The following is a 23,569-nucleotide window of genomic DNA, read 5'->3' on the forward strand; positions in this document are numbered from 1 at the left end:
TCATAACTATAATCATTTTTGTATCTCCACATTATTTCACATCCCTACTTAAGGACCAACTTAAATATGCTTTTCTCTCTAAATTCATGTTGATATCTACTCTTGAACCCTGTTATGGCTCGTTATACTTTAGAGCTGTGCTGGCCATTATGGTAGCCACTAACCACATGTGTCCATGGAGTATTTGAAATATGGCTATTAAATTGTTGTGCTGTAAAATATAAAATACATACTGAATTTTAGAGACAGTATGAAAAACAGTGTAAAATATTCTATTCATATTTTATATTGATTGAAACTGGGTGATCATTAGACAAATCCATTTCACCTACCTACACTAATCAAGGTCCTCTACCAAAGAGGTGTATGTCCTCCAAGCAGTACATAAGATAAACAATAAGATATTTGCCTGAGTTATATGTTAGGAACTTGGAATCAGCTGTGTCTGGTTCTGAACTGAGCTGGTTAGACTGTATAAAACCACCAACCGTCCAACGGGGCATGCTCGAGTGTTGATTCAGTGACCTGACATCAGAGGGCCTAAAAACTCCAGCTAAATACCTCCATTTTTGAACGTGTAGTGGGCTGTAAGTTATACATGTGCAGAACATTGATTACCACACCTTTCTCCAATCACCTTTCCCCACGCCCCCTCACGCCACCCACGCCTCAGAGAGCCCTGCTTCCTCATTCTTTATCCTATAAACACCTACACCCTGTGCCTTCGGGTATTTGTCCACTTTCTTGCTGGCCTTGCCAGTAAACCATCCCTTTGCTGCACACCTCGGGGTCTCAGCGTATTGGCTTGCTGTGGGCGTTGGGCAAAACAAATTGGCTCGGTAGCAGATTATATGTCAAATTGATAACATTTAAAATATACTAGGTTAAACAAAAGATATTTAATTTAATATCACCTCTGTGTGTTTAATATGACTACTACAAAGTGGAAATTATGTGGCTCTCATATGTCTATTGGGCAACAAAGAGTTAGAAAGTATTTTCAAACTTCTCAGGTCATCTTAGTTGGGTGTAAGTTCTGTGATGTATTTGCTGGAGTAAGATTTCCAGAATTTACTCATCCTGCATAACTGAAACTTTGTACCCTTGGCCAATATTTCCCCAATTCTTTTCCCCTCCAGCCCCTGGTAAACACCAATCTACTCTCTGGTTCTATGGGTATAACATTTTTATCTACACATATAAATGAGGTCATGCAGTATTTGATTTTTGTGTCTGACTTTTATTTCACTTAGCATAATGTCCTCCAGGTTTATTCAAATTATTGCAAATAACAGGATTTTCTTTTTTAAGGCTGAATAATATTCCATTCTGTATGTGTATATATATACAGATAGAATGTACATATACCATGTTTGCTTTATGAATTCATCAGTTGACAGACACTTGAATTGTTTCAGTATTTTTTCAATATTTTGGCTATTATAAATAATGCTGCAGTGAAAATGGGAGTGCAGATACCTTTGAGAGATACTGATTCCATTTCCTTTGCACATGTACTCAGATGAGGGAATGCTGGGTCATATGGTAGCTCTATTTTTAATTTTTTGAGAAACCTCATACTGTTTTCCACTGTTGCTACACCAATTTACACTCCCACCAACAGTGTACAGGTGTTTAGCTTCTCCACATGCTAGCCAAACCTGTCATCATTTATCTTTTTGATAATAGCCATTCTAACTAGCCTCAGGTGATATCTCATTGTGGTTTTTGATTCTCATTTCCCTGATGATTAATGTACTCAGGCTCTTCATCTGTTCATCATTTGAAGGGCGTTTACATTGTTTCCATGTTTTGACTATTGCAAATAAACATGCTATAAATATTCATGTACAGGTATTTGTGTGAACCTAAGTTTTCATTTCTCTAGGATAAATATCCAAGAGAAGTTCTGATTCATATTTTAAGTGTATGTTTAACTTTATCAAAAGTGCCAAACTGACTGCAGGCTAGTTGTTACCATTTTAAATTCCCACCAGTAATGTATGAGAGATCTGGTTGCCCTGCATCTTTTCCAGCATTTAGTACTGTCCATATATTTTTTCTATTAAGTTTGGAGTGATATCTCATGGTGGCTTTATTTACATTTCCATAATGACTAATGCTTTTAATCATCTTTATATGTGCTATATGCCATTTACATATCTTCTTAAATGAAATGTCAAAGACTTTTTCTTATTTTTTATTTGGATTCTTTACTTTCTTACTCTTGCCTTTAGGTTTTCATCATATATTCTGTATGCAAATCTTCAGAGATGCAATTGGAAAATATTTTCTTAGTCTGTGGCTTGAATTTTAATCCTCATAACAGAGACATTTACAGAGAAAAATTTTTAGTTTTAATAAAGTTTAGTTTGTGTTTTTTTCCCTTTTATGGCCATGCCTTTGCTATTTTGTTTAAGGACTTTTTGCCGAACCATAGATCAAAAATATATTCTATGTTTTCTTCTAAAATCATTATACTTTTAAGTTTTAAACTCTGTGATCCATTTTTTGAGTTAATTTTACATAAAGTATGAAGTACAGTAGAGTTTTGTGCTGGCAAATCAATAGTTTGGAGAAATTAGAAGTTTGGGAGATCATAGAAGCAATATGCCAAAAAGCAATCTGTGAGGTCCAGAACTAAGATATTGGCAGTGTGTTATGTGCAAAATATTCAGTTCATCAGGTTGGCAAATTATAGCTGAGCACACAGCACTTTGCTGCATTCTGAGGAGGAATTATATTGAAATAATTCAAAACTTCTGTATTGAATAATCAAAGAATATTATTTCCTAAACAAATAGATGTTGGTGGGAATAAAAAGAGACAGAAGAAATTCAACTTTCTCAAGAGATCATAATTCTCATTTAGATTCAGCTACACCTTATGAGCATCTGCAGGAGTATGGTGATAAGAACTCAAACAATTTATCATCAAATGTCTTTATATCTGAGATGAAATGTGTTCAAATCAGTGGTTCCCTTAGAGAAGTTCTAGTTTTGTCAACGAGGTTAAGGATCAAAAGAGTGCAATCTTTCAGTATTCAGTTCCAACAATCAAATGTGTTCCTGCCTCATCAAGTAAAATGCAGTCCCATCACAAATCAAAGGAAACCATATGGTCAATTTTTATTCATTTTTCTTATCCAGCATCTAAATATTTTCTATGTTAAGAAAAGAACCCACCCCCTACCCACTACCCACACTCGCTCTGAGCCTTAAAGAGGAACAAAAAGATATCACACATTATAGAATATTAAAATGTAGGGTACTTCTTTTCCAAGCCACCCTGGCAGATAGCTCTCAGGTCCTTCCAATCAGATTTAATTATCTGGAACTTAAATGGTATCTACATATGCAAGCAGCAAAAAACAGTACCCGTGGAATAACAACAACAGTATTCTCCATGTGGAAATAGTTTTGAAGCACAGGGGCAGAAAATTCAGTCAAATCCTGACAGGAAGACAGATATTATTTGTGATCATGTAATGAGAGTGATTGGTTAATGTGGAAAGAAAATAAATTTACATGAACATAAAAATTTTGCTATAGGAAGAATTAACATCGATACTAGATTAAATTTAGCAGCTTTAATAGCTAGGACAGACTGTAATCATTTACCTTGGTCAATTTGACTTTTTTACACAATTGTGATGTGACAATGAAGACAACCTCAAGATTACCAGGATTTACCCTTCAACAAGGAATCATTCTCAGCTATTGAGTTTAGCACTTTAGAGCAACTACAGTAATAAGTTCACTCTGATTATTTTCCTCCAGTACAGAGTTGGCCCTCCCTATCTGCATATTTTGCACCTGTGGACTCAACCAACTGCAGATAAAAAATAATTTTAAAGTTCCAGAGACTTCCAAAAAGCAAAATTTGAACTTGCCATGTGTGAGCAACTATTTACATGGCATGAACATTATAATAGGTATTATAACTAATCTATAGATGCTTTAAAGTAAAGTCATCTCTATATGATGGACATGCAAAGGTTATATGTAAATACTATGTCTTTGTATATGATACTTAAGCATTTTGTTAGATTTTGTTATCTGCAGAAGGTGCTGTAACTAATCCACCAAGGATATCAAGGGACAACTGTACATACCTCATATTACATTCTCACATGTATTCTCAGGTTTCTGCAGATATAATTGAACAGACCTGTGCAATTATTTGCCATTTATGACTTTCCCACCTGAAACAGACAAGCTTGCAACTCTAGGGTTTGCTGAGGTCTGACTCTAGAAAAAGATCTGTAACCCATGTGGGGTGATACCAGCTGTGCAGAAAACCATTATTTTGATTGGAAAACTCAATATTTTTATGATATATTCCCAACTCTTAAAAATATCTCCAAATCAGGGCTTCCCTGGTGGCGTAGTGGTTGAGAATCTGCCTGCCAATGCAGGGGACACAGGTTCGAGCCCTGGTCTGGGAAGATCCCACATGCCGCGGAGCAACTAGCCCCATGAGCCACAAATACTGAGCCTGCGCGTCTGGAGCCTGTGCTCCTCAATGAGAGGCCGCGATAGTGAGAGGCCCGCGCACCGCGATGAGGAGTGGCCCCCACTTGCCGCAACTAGAGAAAGCCCTCACGCAGAAACGAGGAGCCAACACAGCCATAAATAAATGAATTAAAAAAAAAATCTCCAAATCAATACCTCAACAGTTATTGCTAGAGCTTGGCAAGCAGGTCATTTTACATAGAAATACAAATTACCTAGAATAACAGCAAAAATCTTGAAAAGGAAAAGAGAATGGAGATTTATATTACTTGTGTCATTCAGGGTTCAACTCCAGGATCATCAGAGAGGACAATAAAGGTTAGATTTAGAGCTGTTCCAGTCCCTGTCAGATGAGACTATATCTTTCTTGCTGAAAAATCCGAGAATAGTCATACCTGAGGTGAGTGTTACAGACTGAATGTTTGTATCCCCACAAAATTCATAGGTTGAAATCCTAACCTCAGTGTGATGGTATAAGGAGGTGAGACTTTTGAGGAGTGAATAAATCATGAGGGTGGAACCCCCCTGAATGGGATTAGTGCCCTTATATAAAAAAAATCCCAGAAAGTTATCTCACTGCCTTCTATGCTGTGAGGACACTGAGAAAGCTCTCAACAGACACTAAATCTGCTGGTGCCTTGATCTTGGATTTCCCAGCCTCAAGAACTGTGAGAAATGTGATTTAAGTCACTCAATCTGTAGTATTTTTGTTACAGCAGCCCAAAAAGAATAAGACAATAAGGAAATGTCAGTAATTTTCTGCGTTATGTGGTCATTTAAGCTGAGTTTTCCACTTAGAGCTTGTATCAACTGCCAGCAGTGGTAATGAGCTGCAATAGATAAAATCATTGTTCTGCATTTTGTGTTTTAGTGCGAAATTAAATTCTTTATTTTAAAAATTGGGGTATAGTTGTTTTACAATGTTGTGTTATTTTCTACTGTATAGCAAAGTGGAGTTCCCTGTGCTATGCAGCAGGTTCTCATTAGTTATGTTTTATACATATTAATGTATATATGAAAATCCCTATCTTACAGTTCATCCCACCATCCTGCTGCCCACCTCGGTGTTCATATGTTTGTTCTCTACATCTGTGTCTCTATTTCTGCCTTGCAACTGATTCATCTGTACCACTTTTTAGACTCCACATATATGTATTAATGTATGATATTTGTTTCTCTCTTTCTGACTTACTTCACTCTGTATGAGAGTCTCTAGGTCCATCCACATCTCTACAAATTACCAAATTTCATTCCTTTTTATGGCTAATATCCCATTATATATGTGTAACACATCTTCTTTATCCATTCATCTGTCAGTGGACATTTAGGTTGTTTCCATGACCTGGCTATTGTAAATACTGCTGCAATGAACATTGGAGTGCATGTGTCTTTTTGAATTATGGTTTTCTCTGGGTATATGCCCACTAGTGGGATTGCTGGGTCATATGGTAATTCTATTTTTAGTTTTTAAGGAACCTCCATACTGTTTTCCATAGTGGCTGTATCAATTTACATTCCCTACAACAGTGAAAAAGGGTTCCCTTTTCTTCACACCCTCTCCAGCATTTATTGTTTTTAGATGTTCTAATGAAGTCCATTCTAACTGGTGTGAGGTGATACCTCATTGTAGTTTTGATTTTCATTTCTCTAATAATTAGTGATGTTGAGCAGCTTTTCATATGCCTCATGGCCATCTGTATGTCTTCTTTGGAGAAATGTCTATTTAGATCTTCCACACATTTTTTGATTGGGTTATTTGTTTTTTGGATATTGAGCTGCATGAGATGTTTATATATTTTGGAGATTAATCCTTTGTCCATTGATTCATTTGCAAATATTTTCTCCTATTCTGAGGGTTGTCTTTTCATCTTGTTTATGGTTTCCTTTGCTGTGCAAAAACTTTTTTTTTTTGCGGTACGCGGACCTCTCACTCCTGTGGCCTCTCCCGTTGCGGAGAACAGGCTCTGGACGTGCAGGCTCAGCAGCCATGGCTTACGGACACAGCTGCTCTGTGGCATGTGTGATCTTCCCAGACTGGGGCACAAACCCGTGTCCCCTGCATCGGCAGGTGGACTCTCAACCACTGCGCCACCAGGGAAACCCTGTGCAAAAGCTTTTAAGTTTCATTAGGTTCCATTTGTTTGTTTTTGTTTTTATTTCCATTATTCTAGGAGGTGGGTCAAAAAAGATCTTGCTGTGATTTATGTCAGAGTGTTCTTCCTATGTTTTCCTCTAAGAGTTTTATAGTGCCTGGTCTTATATTTAGGTCTTTAATCTATTTTGAGTTTATTTTTGTGTATGGTGTCAGGGTGTGTTCTAATTTCATACTTTTACATGTAGCTGTCCGGTTTTCCCAGCACCACTTATTGAAGAGACTGTCTTTTCTCCTTTGTTTATCCTTTCCTCCTTTGTCATCAGTTAGTTGACCATATGTGCATGCGTTTACTTCGTCAGTGTCATTACCTCGTCAGTGTCAGGCTGCACAGGCTTCCGTGAAGGTGTGGGCAGTGACCTGCGTTTGCTCACAGGACCCTTGGTGGCAGCGGCAGCAGCTGTTGCATCCACCTCTGGGGACCGAGATAACAGCTGTGGCTTGTGCCCACCTCTGGAGCTTGCGTAGGCAGTGTCCTGATGTCTGTGAGTGTGCAGAGCAAGAAGCTCCTATGGCGGGCACGCCCCTCTCCTCACACACCCTGCAACAGTGGTCACTTGCCTCTCTGGCAGGTCCAGACTTTTCCCCAGACTCCCTCCCGGCTAGCTGTAGTGCACTAGCCCCCTTCAGGCTGCGTTCATGCAGCCAGCCCCAGTCCTCTCCCTGGGATCTGACTTCTGAAGCCCGAGCCTCAGATGCCAGCCCCTACCCACCCCGGCATGTGAGCAGACAAGCGTCTCAGGCTGGGGAGTGCTGGTAGGCAGCAACCCTCTGTGCGGGATTCTCTCTGCTTTGCCCTCTGCACCCCTGTTGCTGTGCTCTCCTCCATGACTCTGAAGCTTCCTCCCTGTCCACCCATCATCTGTGCCCATGAAGGGGCTTCCTAGTGTGTGGAAACTTTTCCTCCTTCACAGCTCCCTCCTAGAGGTGCAGGTCCCTATCCAATTCCTTTGTCTCTCTCTCTCTTTTTTTTTTCTTTTGCCCTACCCAGTTATGTGGAGATTTGTTTGCCTTTTTGGAAGTCTGAGGTCTTCTGCTAACATTCAGGAGGTGTTCTGTAGGAGTTGTTCCACATGTAGATGTATTTTTGATGTATTTGTGGGAAAGAAGGTGATCTCCACGTCTTACTCCTCCGCCATCTTGAAGGTCCTCTTAAATTTATTTTTTAAAATACTCTGGAACATATACTTAGAAATATAATTGATTTCTTATGTTTTTATTTTTTTACTGTGACTTTACCAAATTCATTTGTTAGTTCTAGTGATTTTGTTATATTGTTGATTTCTTTGGGTGTTCCATATAAATAACCAGGTTTTCTCCCTTTTAGTCTTTATGCCATTCATTTCATTTCCCCCTAAACTGCCAAGCACAAGATTGAATAGAAATAGTGATAAAGAGCACCCTTGTTTATTCCTGATCTTAGAGTGAAAGCATTCAGTCCCTCATCATCAGATGTGAAGTTAAGTATAGGGTTTTCCAAGATGTTGTTCACCAAGTTGAGGAATATTCTTTATGTTCCCTGTTTGCTGAGACACTGGGATCTTGCTTGAATGGATATTAAAATTTCCCAAATGCATTTTTGACATCTTGGAAAATGGTTATATGGATTTCTCTTTTATTCTGTTAATATCATGTATTAATTTTGGGAATGTGAAGCCAGCGTTGTATTTCAGAAGTTAACACCATTAGTTGTGATATATTATCACTTTATGCAGTACTAGAATTGATTTGTTAATATATTATTGAGAATTTTTGTGTCTTTTCTTTTCTTGAAATATTTTTGTCAAGTTTTGATATCAGGTTTATACTGATCTTCTAAATTGGGTTGTGAAATGTTATCTTAATTTTCTCAACAAGTTTTTTTGTTTATGATTGGCAGTAATTCTTCCTTAAATGTTTAATTCTCCAGAGAAGCCACCTGGATCAACAATTTTCTAGGATTTTCAAAGGATTTTGATTATAATTTAATTATTTTATGATTATAGAATATTCTAAATTAATATTTTGCCCTGTCAATTGTACATATTATCTTTCAAGAAATAAGTCTATTTCACTTATGTTGTTAGACTTATTGACAGAGAGTTGTTCATGACATTACCTTATTGTGTTTCTAGTGACTAAAGGATATATATTATTCATTTGAGCCATTGGTTGCTTAGGAATGTGTTCTTTAATTTCCATATATTTATGAATCTCCCAAATTTCCACTTTACTGATTTCTAATTTAATTTTACTTTGGTCAGAAAACATACTTTGAAACTTTTATTTCTTTAAAATTTATTGGAGTTTTTTATGGTCCAAATATGGTTTATATAGGATAATGTTCTATGTGCACTTCAGAAGAATGTGTATTTGCTGTTGTGGGTGGAGTGTTCTATAGATGAATGTTGATATACTTGGATAACAGTGATTTTTAAGTCTTCTATTTCCTTACTGATCTTCTGCCTCGTTGTCCTATCCATTACTAGAAGGAGGGTTTAAAGTCTGCAACTATTTTTCTTAAATAGTATTTAATTTTTCACATCTGTCAGTTTTGCCATCATGTATTTTGTGACTCTTATTTATGATTATTATATCTTCTGAATTGATGAAACTTTTTATCACTAAAAATGCCTCCTTTGTCTCTAGAAATTTTATTTTTGTCTATTCTGTTTGAAGTTAGATTAGCTATCTTTTGTTTACTTTGGTATTTTATATCTTGTGACATGATTTTATTACCAATATATTAGTGTATTTGCATCTAAACTTTCTCTTTTAGACAATATATAGTCATGTTTTTTATCCATTTTGCTCATATCCATACTTTAAGTGTTCAGTCCAATTACATTTAATGTAATTATTTATGTTATGATTTATGTTTACCATATTCTTGTTTGATTTCTATCATGTCTTAGGTAACTTTTTCCATTATTTACCCATTATTGCCCTCTTTTTTGTTAAATATATCATAATGCACCATTTTTATATCCTTCTTATTTCTTTCTTTTTTTTTCTAGTTAACATCTTAACAGTTGTCCAGGGAATTACAGCTAACTTCTTAATTTATAACAACCTAGCTTTAATTAATACCAAATTACTATTAATAGTACACAAAAAATTGCTACCATGTATCTCCATCTATTGTCCCTTGTATGTGATATCACTGACACATATATTACACCTTTATTTTTTATAGATACATGAACCCAGGACTATAATTATTTCTTTATGTAGACTTAAAAAAATCAGACAGAGGGAATTCCCTGACAGTGCAGTGGTTAAGATTCTGCACTTCCAATACAAGGGCTCTGGGTTCAGTTCCTGGTCAGAGAACTATAAGATCCTACATGCTATGCAGCAAAGCCAAACAAACAAAAAAACGTAATAAGCAAAAATACTTGTTTACTGTCTTTCATACTTACCTGTGTAGTTACCATTATTGGTGCTTTTTTATATCTTTAAATGCATTTGAGTTATTTGTACAGTCCTTTTATTTTAGCCTGAAAAATTATCTTAAGTGTTTTTTCTTTTTAATTTTTGAATTTTATTTTATTTATTTTTTTATACAGCAGGTTATTATTTGTCATCAATTTTATACACATCAGTGTATACATGTCAATTCCAATTGCCCAATTCAGCACACTACCATCCCCACCCGCCCGCAGCTTTCCCCCTTTGGTGTCCATATGTTTTTTCTCTACATCTGTGTCTCAAATTCTGCCCTGCAAACCGGTTCACCTGTACCAGTTTTCTAAGTTCCACATACATGTGTTAATATATGATATTTGTTTTTCTCTTTCTGACTTACTTCACTCCATATGACAGTGTCTAGATCCATCCACGTCTCAACAAATGACCCAATTTTGTTCCTTATTATGGCTGAGTAATATTCCATTGTATATATGTACCACAACTTCTTTATCCATTCGTCTGTTGATGGACATTTAGGTTGCTTCCATGACATGGCTGTTGTAAATAGTGCTGCAATGAACATTGGGGTGCATGTGTCTTTTTGAATTATGGTTTTCTCTGGGTATATGCCCAGTAGTGGGATTACTGGATCATATGGTAATTCTACTTTTTAGTTTTTTAAGGAAAGTCCATACTGTTCTCCATAGTGGCTGTATCAATTTACATTCCCACCAACAGTGCAAGAGGGTTCCCTTTTCTCCACACCCTCTCCAGCATTTGTTGTGGGTAGATTTTCTGATGATGCCCATTCTAACTGAGGTGAAGTGATATCTCTTTGTAGTTTGATTTGCATTTCTCTAACAATTTGTGATTTGAGAAGCTTTTCATGTGCTTCTTGGCTATCTGTATGTCTTCTTTGGAGAAATGTCTATTTAGGTCTTCTTCCCATTTTTGGATTGGGTTGTTTGTTTAATATTAACCTGCATGAGCTGTTTATATATTTTGGAGATTAATCCTTTCTCCACTGATTAATTTGCAAATATTTTCTCCCGTTCTGAGGGTTGTCTTTTCATCTTGTTTAGGTTTCCTTTGCTGTGCAAAAGCTTTTAACTTTCATTAGGTCCCATTTGTTTTTTGTTTTGTTTTTTTTTTTTTTTTTTTTTTTTTGCTGTACGCGGGCCTCTCACTGCTGTGGCCTCTCCCGCTGCGGAGCACGGGCTCCGGACACACAGGCTCCACGGCCATGGCTCGCGGGCCCAGCCGCTCCGTGGCATGCGGGATCTTCCGGGACCGGGGCACGAACCCGTGTCCCCTGCATCGGCAGGCGGACTCTCAACCACTGCACCACCAGGGAAGCCCCCATTTGTTTATTTTTGTTTTTATTTCCATTACTCTAGGAGGTGGATCAAAAAAAAATCTTGCTGTGATTTATGTCAAACAGTGTTCTTCCTATGTTTTCCTCTAAGAGTTTTATAGTGTCTGGTCTTACATTTAGGTCTCTAATCCATTTTGAGTTTATTTTTGTGTATGGTGTTAGGGAGTGTTCTAATTTCATTCTTTTACATGTAGCTGTCCAGTTTTCCCAGCACCACTTATTGAAGAGACTGTCTTTTCTCCATTGTATATCCTTGCCTCTTTTGTCATAGATTAGATGACCATAGGTGCATGGGTTTATCTCTTGGCTTTCTATCTTGTTCCATTGATCTATGTTTCTGTTTTTGTGCCAATACCATATTATCTTGATTACTGTAGCTTTTTAGTATAGTCTGAAGTCAGGGAGTCTGATTCCTCCAACTCCGTTTTTTTCCCTCAAGACTGCTTTTGCTATTTGGGATCTTTTGTGTCTCCATACAAATTTTAAGACTTTTTGTTCTAGTTCCATAAAAAAAAAATGCCATTGGTAATTTGATAGGGATTGCATTGAATCTGTAGATTGCTTTTGATAGTAGAGTCATTTTCACAGTATTGATTCTTCCAATCCAAGAACATGGTATATCCCTCCATCGATTTGTATCATCTTTAATTTCTTTCATCAGTGTCTTATAGTTTTCTGCATACAGAGATTTTGTCTCTCTAGGTAGGTTTATTCTTAGGTATTTTATTCTTTTTGTTGCAAGGGTAAATGGCAGTGTTACCTTAAGTTCTCTTACAGAGTTTTCATCATTAGTGTATAGGAATGTAAGAGATTTCTGTGCATTAATGTTGAATCCTGCAACTTTACCAAATTCATTGATTAGCTTCAGTAGTTTTCTGGTGGCATTTTTAGGATTCTCTATGTATAATATCATGTCATGTGCAAAGAGTGACAGTTTTACTTCTTCTTTTCCAATTTGTATTCCTTTTATTTCTTCTCTGATTGCCGTGGCTAGGACTCCCAAAACTATGTTGAATAATAGTGGTGAGAGTGGACATTCTTGTCTTTTTCCTGATCTTAGAGGAAATGTGTTCAGTTTTTCACCATTGAGAATAATGTTTGCTGTGGGTTTGTCATATATGGCCTTTATTATGCTGAGGTAGGTTCCCTCTATGCCCACTTTCTGGAGAGTTTTTATCAAAAATGGGTGTTGAATTTTGTCAAAAGCTTTTTCTGCATCTACTGAGATGATCATATGGTTTTTATTCTTCAGTTTGTTAATATGCTGTATCACATTTATTGATTTGCATATATTGAAGAATCCTTGTATCCTTAAGATAAATCCCACTTGATCATGATGTATGATCCTTTTAATGTGTTGTTGGATTCTGTTTGCTAGTATTTTGTTGAGGATGTTTGCATCTATATTCATCAGTGGTATTGGTCTGTAAGTTTCTTTTTTTGTAGTATCTTTGTCTGGTTTTGGTATTGTGGTGATGGTGGCCTCATAGAATGAGTTTGGGAGTGTTCCCTCCTCTGTACTTTTTTGGAAGAATTTGAGAAGGATGGGTGGTAGCTCTTCTCTAAATGCTTGACAAAATTCACCTGTGAAGTCATCTGGTCCTGGACTTTTGTTTGTTGGAAGATTTTTAATCACAGTTTCAATTTCATTACTTGTGATTTGTCTGTTCATATTTTCTATTTCTTCCTGGTTCTGTCTTGGAAGTTTATACCTTTCTAAGAATTTGTCCATTTCTTCCAGGTTGTCCATTTTATTGGCATAGAGTTGCTTGTAGTAGTCTCTTAGGATGCTTTGTATTTCTGCAGTGTCTGTTGTAACTTCTCCTTTTTCATTTCTAATTTTATTGATTTGAGTCCTCTCTCTCTTTTTCTTGATGAGTCTGGCTAATGGTTTATCAATTTTGTTTATCTTCTCAAAGAACCAGCTTTTTGTTTTATTGAAATTTGCTATTGTTTTCTTTGTTTCTATTTCATTTATTTCTGCTCTGATCATTATGATTTCTTTCCTTCTTCTAACTTCGGGTTTTGTTTGTTCTTCTTTCTTTAGTTCCTTTAAGTGTAAGGTTAGATTGTTTATTTGAGGTTTTTCTTGTTTCTTTAGGTAGGTTTGTATAGCTATAAACTTCCCTCTTAGAACTGCTTTTGCTGCATCCCATAGGTTTTTGATCGTCGTGTTTTCATTGTCATTTGTCTCTAGGTATTTTTTGCTTTCTTCTTTGATTTCCTCAGTGATCTTTTGGTTATTTAGTAACATAGTGTTTAGCCTCCATGTTTTGGGGGTTTTTTTACATTTTTTTCCCTGTAACTGATTTCTAATCTCATAGCATTGTGGTCAGAAAAGATGCTTGATGTGATTTCAATTTTCTTAAATTTACTGAGGCTTGATTTGTGACCCAAGATGTGATCTATCCTGGAGAATGTTCCATGTGCACTTGAGAAGAAAGTGTTATCTGCTGTTTTTGGTTGGAATGTCCTATAAATATCAATTAAATCTGTCTGGTCTATTGTGTCATTTAAAGCTTCTGTTTCCTTATTTATTTTCATTTTGGATGATCTGTCCATTGGTGTAAGTGAGGTATTAAAGGCTCCCACTCTTATTGTGTTACTGTTGATTTTCTCTTTTATAGTTCTTAGTAGTTGCCTTATGTATTGAGGTGCTCCTATGTTGGGTGCATATATATTTGTAATTGTTATATCTTCTTCTTGGATTGATCCCTTGATCATTATGTAGTGTCCTTCCTTGTCTCTTGTAACATTCTTTATTTTACAGCCTATTTTATAGGGTATGAGTATTGCTACTCCAGCTTTCTTTTGATTTCCATTTGCATGGAATATCTTTTTCCATCCCCTCCCTTTCAGTCTGTTTGTGTCCCTAGGTCTGAAGTGGGTGTCTTGTAGACAGCATATATATAGGTCTTGTTTTTGTATCCATTCAGCAAACCTGTGTCTTTTGGTTGGAGCATTTAATCCATTCACGTTTAAGGTAATTATTGATATGTATGTTCCTGTGACCATTTTCTTAATTGTTTTGGGTTTGTTTTTGTAGGTCCTTTTCTTCTCTTTTGTTTCCCACTTAGAGAAATTCCTTTAGCATTTGTTGTAGAGCTGGTTGAGTGATGCTGAATTCTCTTAGCTTTTGCGTGTCTGTAAAGCTTTTGATTTCTCCATCGAATCTGAATGAGATCCTTGCCGGGTAGAGTAATCTTGGTTGTAGGTTCTTCCCTTTCATCACTTTAAGTATATCATGCCACTTCTCTCTGGCTTGTAGAGTTTCTGCTGAGAAATCAGCTGTTAACCTTATGGGAGTTCCCTTGTATGTTATTTGCCATTTTTCCCTTGCTGCTTTCAATAATTTGTCTTTGTCTTTAATTTTTGCCAATTTGATTACTATGTGACTCGGCATTTTTCTCCTTGGATTTATTCTAGGTTGGACTCGCTGTACTTCCTGGACTTGGGTGGCTATTTTCTTTCCTATGTTAGGGAAGTTTTCAGCTATAATCTCTTCAAATATTTTCTCTGGTCCTTTCTCTCTCTCTTCTCCTTCTGGGACCCCTATAATGTGAATGTTGTTGCTTTTAATGTTGTCCCAGAGGTCTCTTAGGCTGTCTTCATTTCTTTTCATTCCTTTTTCTTTATTCTGTTCCACAGCAGTGAATTCCTCCATTCTGTCTTCCAGGTCATTTATCCACTCTTCTCCCTCAGTTATTCTGCTATTGATTCCTTCTAGTGTAGTTTTCATTTCAGTTAATGTATTGTTCATCCCTGTTGGTTTGTTATTTAATTCTTCTAGTTCTATGTTAAACATTTCTTGCATCTTCTTGATCTTTGCCTCCATTCTTTTTCCGAGGTCCTGGATCATCTTCACTATCATTATTCTGAATTTTTTTTCTGGAAGTTTGCCTATCTCCACTTCATTTAGTTGTTTTTCTGGGGTTTTATCTTGTTCCTTCATCTGGTGTATAGCCCTCTGCCTTTTCATCTTGTCTATCTTTCTGTGAATGTGTTTTTTGATCCACAGGCTGCAGGATTGTATTTCTTCTTGCTTCTGTTGTCTGCCCTCTCTTAAGTGTTTCTTGTAGGGACTTTCTGCTAGTGACAGTTTCCCTCACTTTTTGTTTATCTAGGAAGGTCTTTATTTCTCCCTAATTTTCAAAGAATAGTTTTGCATATATCGAATTTTTGGTTGATAAATCTTTTTCGTTCAATCCTCTCAATATGCCATCCCACATGCCTCCAAATTTCTGAATAGAAATTAATTGTTGACATTATTAAATATTATTGTGCATAGAGTCTCTCTTCTTACTGATTTAAGATTCTCTCTATATTTCTCAGTGGTTTGATTTTGATATACCTAGGTGTGAATTGCTTTGGATTTATTCTACTTGGAGTTAATTGAGCTTCTTGAATGTGTAGATTGTTTTCTTCGAATTTAGAAAATTTCACTCATTAATTGTTTGAATATTGTTTTTGTTTCTCTCTCTCTTCTTCTTTTAGTACTTCCATTATGTGTACATTGGTGGGAGTATAGGAAATCTCACTTTGTTAAAATGACTGTTTCTGAAAGCAAGTACTATATTATTCTGGTGATGAAACAAATCTGTCCTCTTCCCCAGAAAAAGATGCAACATCTATCTTCCAAGATTATCTGATATAAAAATAACCCCTGATTTGATAGTTCAGGACAAAAGAATGTAGACACAAGACATGTAGAAATGCTGTGGAGAAATCTCACACATGTGTTCTTTTGGAGAAGATCCCTTTTCTTCTTGCTTGCAGAAGAAATAACAGTAAGTTAGGTAACCATATTTTGCTACTCATAAGCATCTTCATTTGAAAATAAGAACTAGGGATGTTTATTCCTTTCATTTATAGTTCAGATGTAGAAACTTAGATTTGTCACACTCCATTTAATGGAACCACTCATAATTTTTTTTAATCATGCAATTTCTTTCCTCTTTCTACCTAGATTCCATTATTTTCTCACCACAACTTTATGTAAGCAGTAATCTTACTGTGTAACAGACTGTTAAACAATAAATGCTGGAGAGGATGTGGAGGAAAAGGAACCCTCCTAAACTATTGGTGGGAATGAAAACTGGCAGAGACACTATGGAGAACAGTATGGAGTTTCCTTAAAAAAAACTGAAAATAGGGCTACCAGCAATCACACTCCTAGGCGTATATCCAGAGAAAACCATAATTTGAAGAGATACATGCACCCCAATGTTCATTATAACACTATTTACAATAGCCAGGACATGGAAGCAACCTCAGTGTCCATCAACAGAGGAATGTATAAAGAAGATGTGGTATATATATACAATGGAATATTACTCCTCCATAAAAAAGAAAAAATAATGCCATTTGCAGCAATGTGGATGGACCTAGAGATTGTTATACACAGTATAACAGATTGTTATACTGAGTGATGTAAGTCAGATAGAGAAGGACAAATATCATACGTTATCACTTACATGTGGAAACTAAAAAAAGGCTACAAATGAACTTATCTACAAAACAGAAATAGAGTTACAGATGTAAAAAATAAATTTATGGTTACCAGAGTGTAAGGGGGAGGGAAATGATAAATTGGAAGATTAGGATTGACACATACATGCTACTGTATATAAAATAGTTAACTAATAAGAACCTACTCTATAGCACAGGGAACTCTACTCAATACACTGTAATGGCCTGTATGGGAAAAGAATCTAAAAAAGAGTGGATATATGTATAACAGATTCACTTTGCTGTACACCTGAAACTAACACAATATTGTAAATCAATTATACCCCAATAAAAATATATTTAAAAATTAGTTGACTCTAGAGAGGACTTGCAAACTACCTTTTCTAGTAAATTAACTTTCCAATGAACATTTTGCACTCAACTGGGAATTTTCTCAGCAATTTTAGGGAAATATAAAATGACATTCTTCATGTAAATATCTGCAAAATGAGTGTGATTTGCCTACTGGTGTACAGTGCTACCTACAATAAGTGTCATGGTTATAATAAAGATACCTTTGTCCAGAAAGAATTTTTCTTTTTTTCCAATTACCATCTATAAAAAGTTCTTATTGTGAAACCATAATTCAAGTTTCATACTTAAGATTCTATGACCAATTTGTTTGAAGCATGTGATAATTACAATACAATAATACAGTACAATTACAAAAACCACTTTGAGTTGCCTTTCACACAGAAGATGTTATTTTTATAGTCTTAGTTATTTTGGAGAGGGCTTTATGTTAGACCCTTTACATCGTTTGGATCCTGAGCTTTATTTTTTCTTTCCCTTGCCCTGTAAATATATTTTTAAAATTTTAATATTTTTCTTATGTCAGCCTGCCCACAAGATAAATGTAATTTTGAAGATTACTTACCTCATTTAATTATTTTTGGCCTTCACTTTTACCCAGGTAGTTCCTCAAAAGTTTTTTTCCAAAGCTTTTTGATCTATCCCTGTATCCATTTGTATATCTATATCAGTTTCTATATGTGTAAATATTTTTGTTTTTCCAAATTATTGTTGATATGGATCATCTGACTTATAGGAAAGTGAGAAAAGCTACTGCCATTTTGTCCATTATAACTAAAAGTTTCTTTATAAGAAACACTTCTATAAGTGTTTAAGGGGCTTTTTTCTGTCAATAAATTAGTTTTTGTCATTGTTAAGACATTTCCTGAACACTTTTATTCCTCACACTGCTGCCTCTATTCCAGCACCATGGTCTTCTCAGAACTTCTCCAACCTGTGGGAAATTTTGGAAGATTCCAAATTATACTTGCCATTGCAAGCTTATCATTAGTTACTCTCATCACCACTCACAACTTCGTGGAGATCTTTTCTGCGGCTATTCCTGCTTATTGTTGCTAGATCCATCTCCTTGACAACACCACATCTCAAATCAACCTTACTAGGAACAAAACAGCTCATGCCCTCCTGAGAATTTCCATCCCAGTGGGTGCAAACAAAAAGCAGGAGCAATGTCATTTCTTTCAGCAAACCCAGTGGCAGCTTTTAAATAACAATGACATAACCATAAATAGCACTGAGCTGGAGACAACCTTGCTTAGATGGTTGGACCTATGACCAAAGCTTTTTACCTCTACTGTTGTATCCCAGATATGAAATAATGTGAAAAATAGTAATTGGTCACTTTTTATGTACAAGCCTCTGCATTAAACTTGCTTTAGATGCTTAGGTTTGGAATCTGTTACCCAGATAACAAAAATCTTAAATATGTGAAGGAAAAAAGAAGGGAAACGCTTGCTGAAAAATTACAGCCATTGACTGTATTAGCTTTTTACTCTATCATAGTAGTGAAGAGTCATCTTAAGAGGCAGGCAGACCAACATTTGAGTTCCAGTTTGGCAATTACTTGCATGTGATTTACAGCATGTATCTTAACATTTCCTAAGCAAAAAAATGAAATATTACCTATTAAGGACCTTAAAATTATTAAACGAAAAACATGCTAAAGTCTGTTAAGTTGATAGCTCAGTGCATTACTAAAAAGCACAAGACAAGAAAACATTAAGCAACTTTTACATTTACCCTTTGTGTTAAATGTATTTCACATTTGATGAATAGGTAAATGAATCTCAGGCAGGCAGTATAAACTGTCCTTTTGCTCAAAAATGGTAAGTGGTAGACTTGTAATTTCATCAATTATGTCTAACTTGGTATAACATGCATATCCAAAACTATACTATACATCATTTTTGTTAAGAAGAAAACTGAATATTGACAAGTATTATCATGAAAATTAAGAATTCATAAAAGAAATTTCCTAAACCTTTAAACAGATGATATAGAAGACTATTTGATCATCATGAACTCTATTTTTCCCCATTATCTAGTTTGTCAATGTTATTGTTAAAATATGCTGCGAAAATTAAACTTGACCCATTAATGTTAGGGTGAGTCTGCAATTTACCTCCATTACTGGGGAAATTCTGTTGATTTAGTGCAACTACACTTGATAATTACTTTTTAATTCAAATACTGCTTCATCTTTATTTCATTTCTTTTTTCAGTCAAACATTCAAAATTTCAGTATAAGAAATAAATGAAACTACTTAAAATATTAAATTATCTATTGTAAATACCCACTTGAATGCCTCAAAAACAACTTGACTTAATGTATTTTTTCACTAGCATTTGCAACTCAAGGCTGCACCTCTTAGAGAGGCAAATTGTATATATTGTTCAGATCACAAATCTGCAGGCCATAATTTTCTCCCCCACTTAACTTTTTCATCTAATTTTCTGTCAAGTCATCTATTATAGAATTTAGATGTGTCTATATTTACATTTCCACTTCCACTGCTGCTAAACCATTAAAACCACAAATTTCGCCTGCATCATTTTAATTGTCCCTAATTCTTCTCCCCTCCATTCTCTCCTCTGATATGTTTTGCACACTATAACAAGATTTGTTTTTCTAAAACAGAAATCTTCTCATGCTTAGTCCTTAAAACATATCAATAACTTCTTTGTCTTCATAGTCTGCATTCAAAATAAATGATTTGAACAATCTAGAAGATAAGATCTCACAGTTTTAATATCATTCCATACATCTTATAGTTCTTTTATCTACCAACATTCTCCATATAATTCCTGGCAACTCTCAGGAGTGGAATGAAATTCAGTGGAATAAAAACTGTATTGGTCATTAATATATCACAAGAGCCTCACACAGTACTTAGAACATAATGAGCACTTAGTAAATTTAAAGTACCTTGAATTTTTAAACATTTTTCAAAAATATATCTCAATTTTTAAGTGTACATCATCAAAATGATTTTTTTACCTCATACTGAACGATTATACAACTTGCATACCCAACTTTGTTTTATAATCTTTGATCTATCTAATTTTCTCTTTTTAGTGGGATTTAGTATGTGATTCACAGTCACTCAAATCACTGTCACAGTCCATTTTCATGGCAGGATACATAAGTGGATCTCCTGTAAGTGGCTACTTTGCTGACAGGTAAGTCTTATATTTTGTTTCATAAATGACTCAAAATATATAATACATACAGTCTCTGAGAGCACAGTGTTAAAGTCTGAAGACCCAGAAAGAGGCAAAAACAGGCTTATTGAGAAAGCAGATATTCTACATAGTTGCAGTCTGGATAGAAGGTTACAGGCCAAATAGTGCTCAATGAGTAGAGCTGCATCGTTTGAAAAGGAAGTCTTCTGATTTAGTTTGGGTTGCTCTTGAAACAGAATCTAGGACAATATACTTGTGTTCAAGTTCTTTGTTTAGGATGTGATCCAAGGAAGCATAAAAAGGGAAGGTGGGAGGGAAAAGAAACTAATATAAGTTATATTAACAAGCAGGGTACCATATGGGAACCTGAGACTCAATCCCTCTGTGGTCTTCTGGGAAATTATATTAGAATGCCTCAGAGTTGTGCCACCTGAGAAGTTAGGAAGATGGTGGGAGGCTTCTCCTGACATTTATAATTTGTCCTGTACACAGATACTTTTGCCACTGTGGTCAGAGAAATCCCGTTGGTAGTAGACAGAGGTGCTTGGCCTTAGAAGACATTAGAAGGTATAGAAAGTTTAAGTATTGAGGGAATTGGCAAGGCATCAGTATCATCTGCCACAACATCACAAAGGATATGAGAGTCACCTTGATACTTATCTATTGACTAGTAAGTCAAGAAATAAAATTAATCGTGTAATATATTCACAGTAGTGGTAAAAATAACAATGACTATTTAAAGGTAGATGCATTAAAAGTAAAGTGGAAAAAGAATTAGTTGGATAAAATACATAGAGCAAAATTTCATATAAAATCATAAGATTTTGAAAGTATATTCCAAGTTAAGGAATTTGGATAGTATCCTTCATACCACAAAACATAATTGAGTTATTCTTCTGTTGTAAGACATAATAAAAAAAATCTTAATTTAGGAAAATAATCTGTCAAGCATAAGAAATAGATACTGGAGAAATGTGCAATAACAGTGCAAATAGATTAATGGGTCAGTCAAACATTTTAGAAGTGAGAAGACTCTGAAATGTAAATGCCTTGGAAAATTTTATTGAAAGGAAGAAATGAACAGGTTTAGAAAACATTATAAATGAAGGAAAAGGAGAGGAAGGCTTTGTTATGGAGGATGGTGACAGGAATTATGGTAGCCTGACAGATACAAAGTTGGGAAGATTTTATGGATAAAGATTAGTTTGAGAAGAGTCAGTCCAATGAATCATCACCAAAAGCTATTATTTTCCAGACATAACTAGATACTGATATTTCTATGATGTGTAAAATCACTCTCATCATATAAAACTTACATTCTTTTGAGAAAGCTGTATATTTATTAGCATTTTTCCACATAATGGGATAATTGTAACCAAAAAGGTAAGAACAGAGAAGAGCAGATATCTCTCAAGCCAGAACTTCTCAGAACAATTCATACAATTGTACAATGACATATAAACTTTTATTATTTTAGATTGTTTGCACAACTCAGTTGGTTTTCTTCTAGATTTGGCCTGAAACCTGTGTTGATGGCTTCTTCCCTGTTCTTGGCATTACAGGGCACCTACTGAGTTTTTGCACCAACCTTCCCAATTTACTGTACAACTTGATTTCTTATGGCATTATCACTGAGGGCAATATACAGCAATTCTCTTGCACTTTGTAAATTTGACTTAGTTCTTTTCTTCTCACCTAATTTTGTCAAGTTTTAAACACACTGTTTATGGGATAGCTCTTGATACTTTTCAGTTATAGAATGGATTCCAACCAGTGCCAGATCTATCATGATGACAGTGAGGGCTCTGCTTCTGAGCACTGGGCAGGTGATACTGGCTGGACTACCTTATGTCTTCCGAGACTGGTACATGCTACAATTGTCCATTTCTCTGCCTTTGTCTTTTTTCTGTTCCTCTGGTATGTAGATTTTTCTGGTTTGTTTTCCTTGTGATGGTTGGGCACAAAAACTTTCAATGAATGTGGACTACTGGTCACTTTACATCTTATTGTAATAAGAAAAATGTTCAGAAAAGGACTTAATGGATAAATCTCAAAAGTTCAAGTAATATGCTAAATTAAATGTTTAATTAATTTAAGCAATTTAAAGTAGAATTTTGCTTGGGTTCTCTCTCTCTCTCTCTCACTCTCACTCTCACTCTCACTCACTCACTCACACACACACACACACACACACAAACACATTGTTATCACTGTCCAAAAAAATAAATTAATAGGAAGCATGTTTGTTACAGAAAAACAAAACTTGAATTAGTTGAGTAATGACCATAATGTGGAGGAACAAGCTTGCAAGAGACATGATAGAACTTCATTAGGGTTGAGGTAGGGAGAACTTTACCACATGAAGCTGACAGTAGTTTCTGAAATATGTTTTTTTTAAAAGGTTAATTTGGCATCAGTCACATCTTTCTCTTTCTTAAAAATTTAAAAGTGCAGAAATCAAATGCTATTTTCAAATCTAAAAACAATATAAATGAAAAATAAAATATAAAAAAAATTCAATACCATATCAGTAAGTTGAGTGTTGAGGGAGAAAAATGACCTGAGTTCTTTCCTGAATCATCTCTTCCTAATTGGAGAAGCCATAGTGTTCTAGAGGAATCCCACCACCATTAAATGGAATCAAGGTATCTCTGAATTCTTATTCTGTTTGGATTAGTCTCCTATTCAATTTCAGTGTTGCTACCTCTCTTCACAAAGGTGGCCATCACAATCTGCTCATTGGCTGATTATATCTGGCAAGTTGGATAAAGCATTCAAGGAAATGAAAAAGTAGCCCATTTAAATGGAAGAAAATATGTTGCAGAGAATCTCCACACTGAGGTAAGAAAGAAATAGTAATGTCTTGAAGTTTCTTCCCTATAAAGGTAAAAAAATCAATACAAATAAATTGTACCACCATAAGGAAAGCAAAAATCATAATAACCACTAACAGTGGAATCTCAACTGAAGGAAAAGTTCTGGTAAGCATTTTTGGCCATGGATTGATGACTGAATAACAGTGATTACAAAGCTATAATGATTGAATAACACGATTCCAAGTAATAGCCTATATTTCAATCTAACTCATAGTGAATGCATTAAACGTAGTGTAACTCAAATGTGTTAAGCCACACA

Source organism: Mesoplodon bidens (assembly GCF_964165515.1).
Source record: "Mesoplodon bidens genome assembly, chromosome: 16".
Lineage (NCBI taxonomy): Eukaryota > Metazoa > Chordata > Mammalia > Artiodactyla > Ziphiidae > Mesoplodon > Mesoplodon bidens.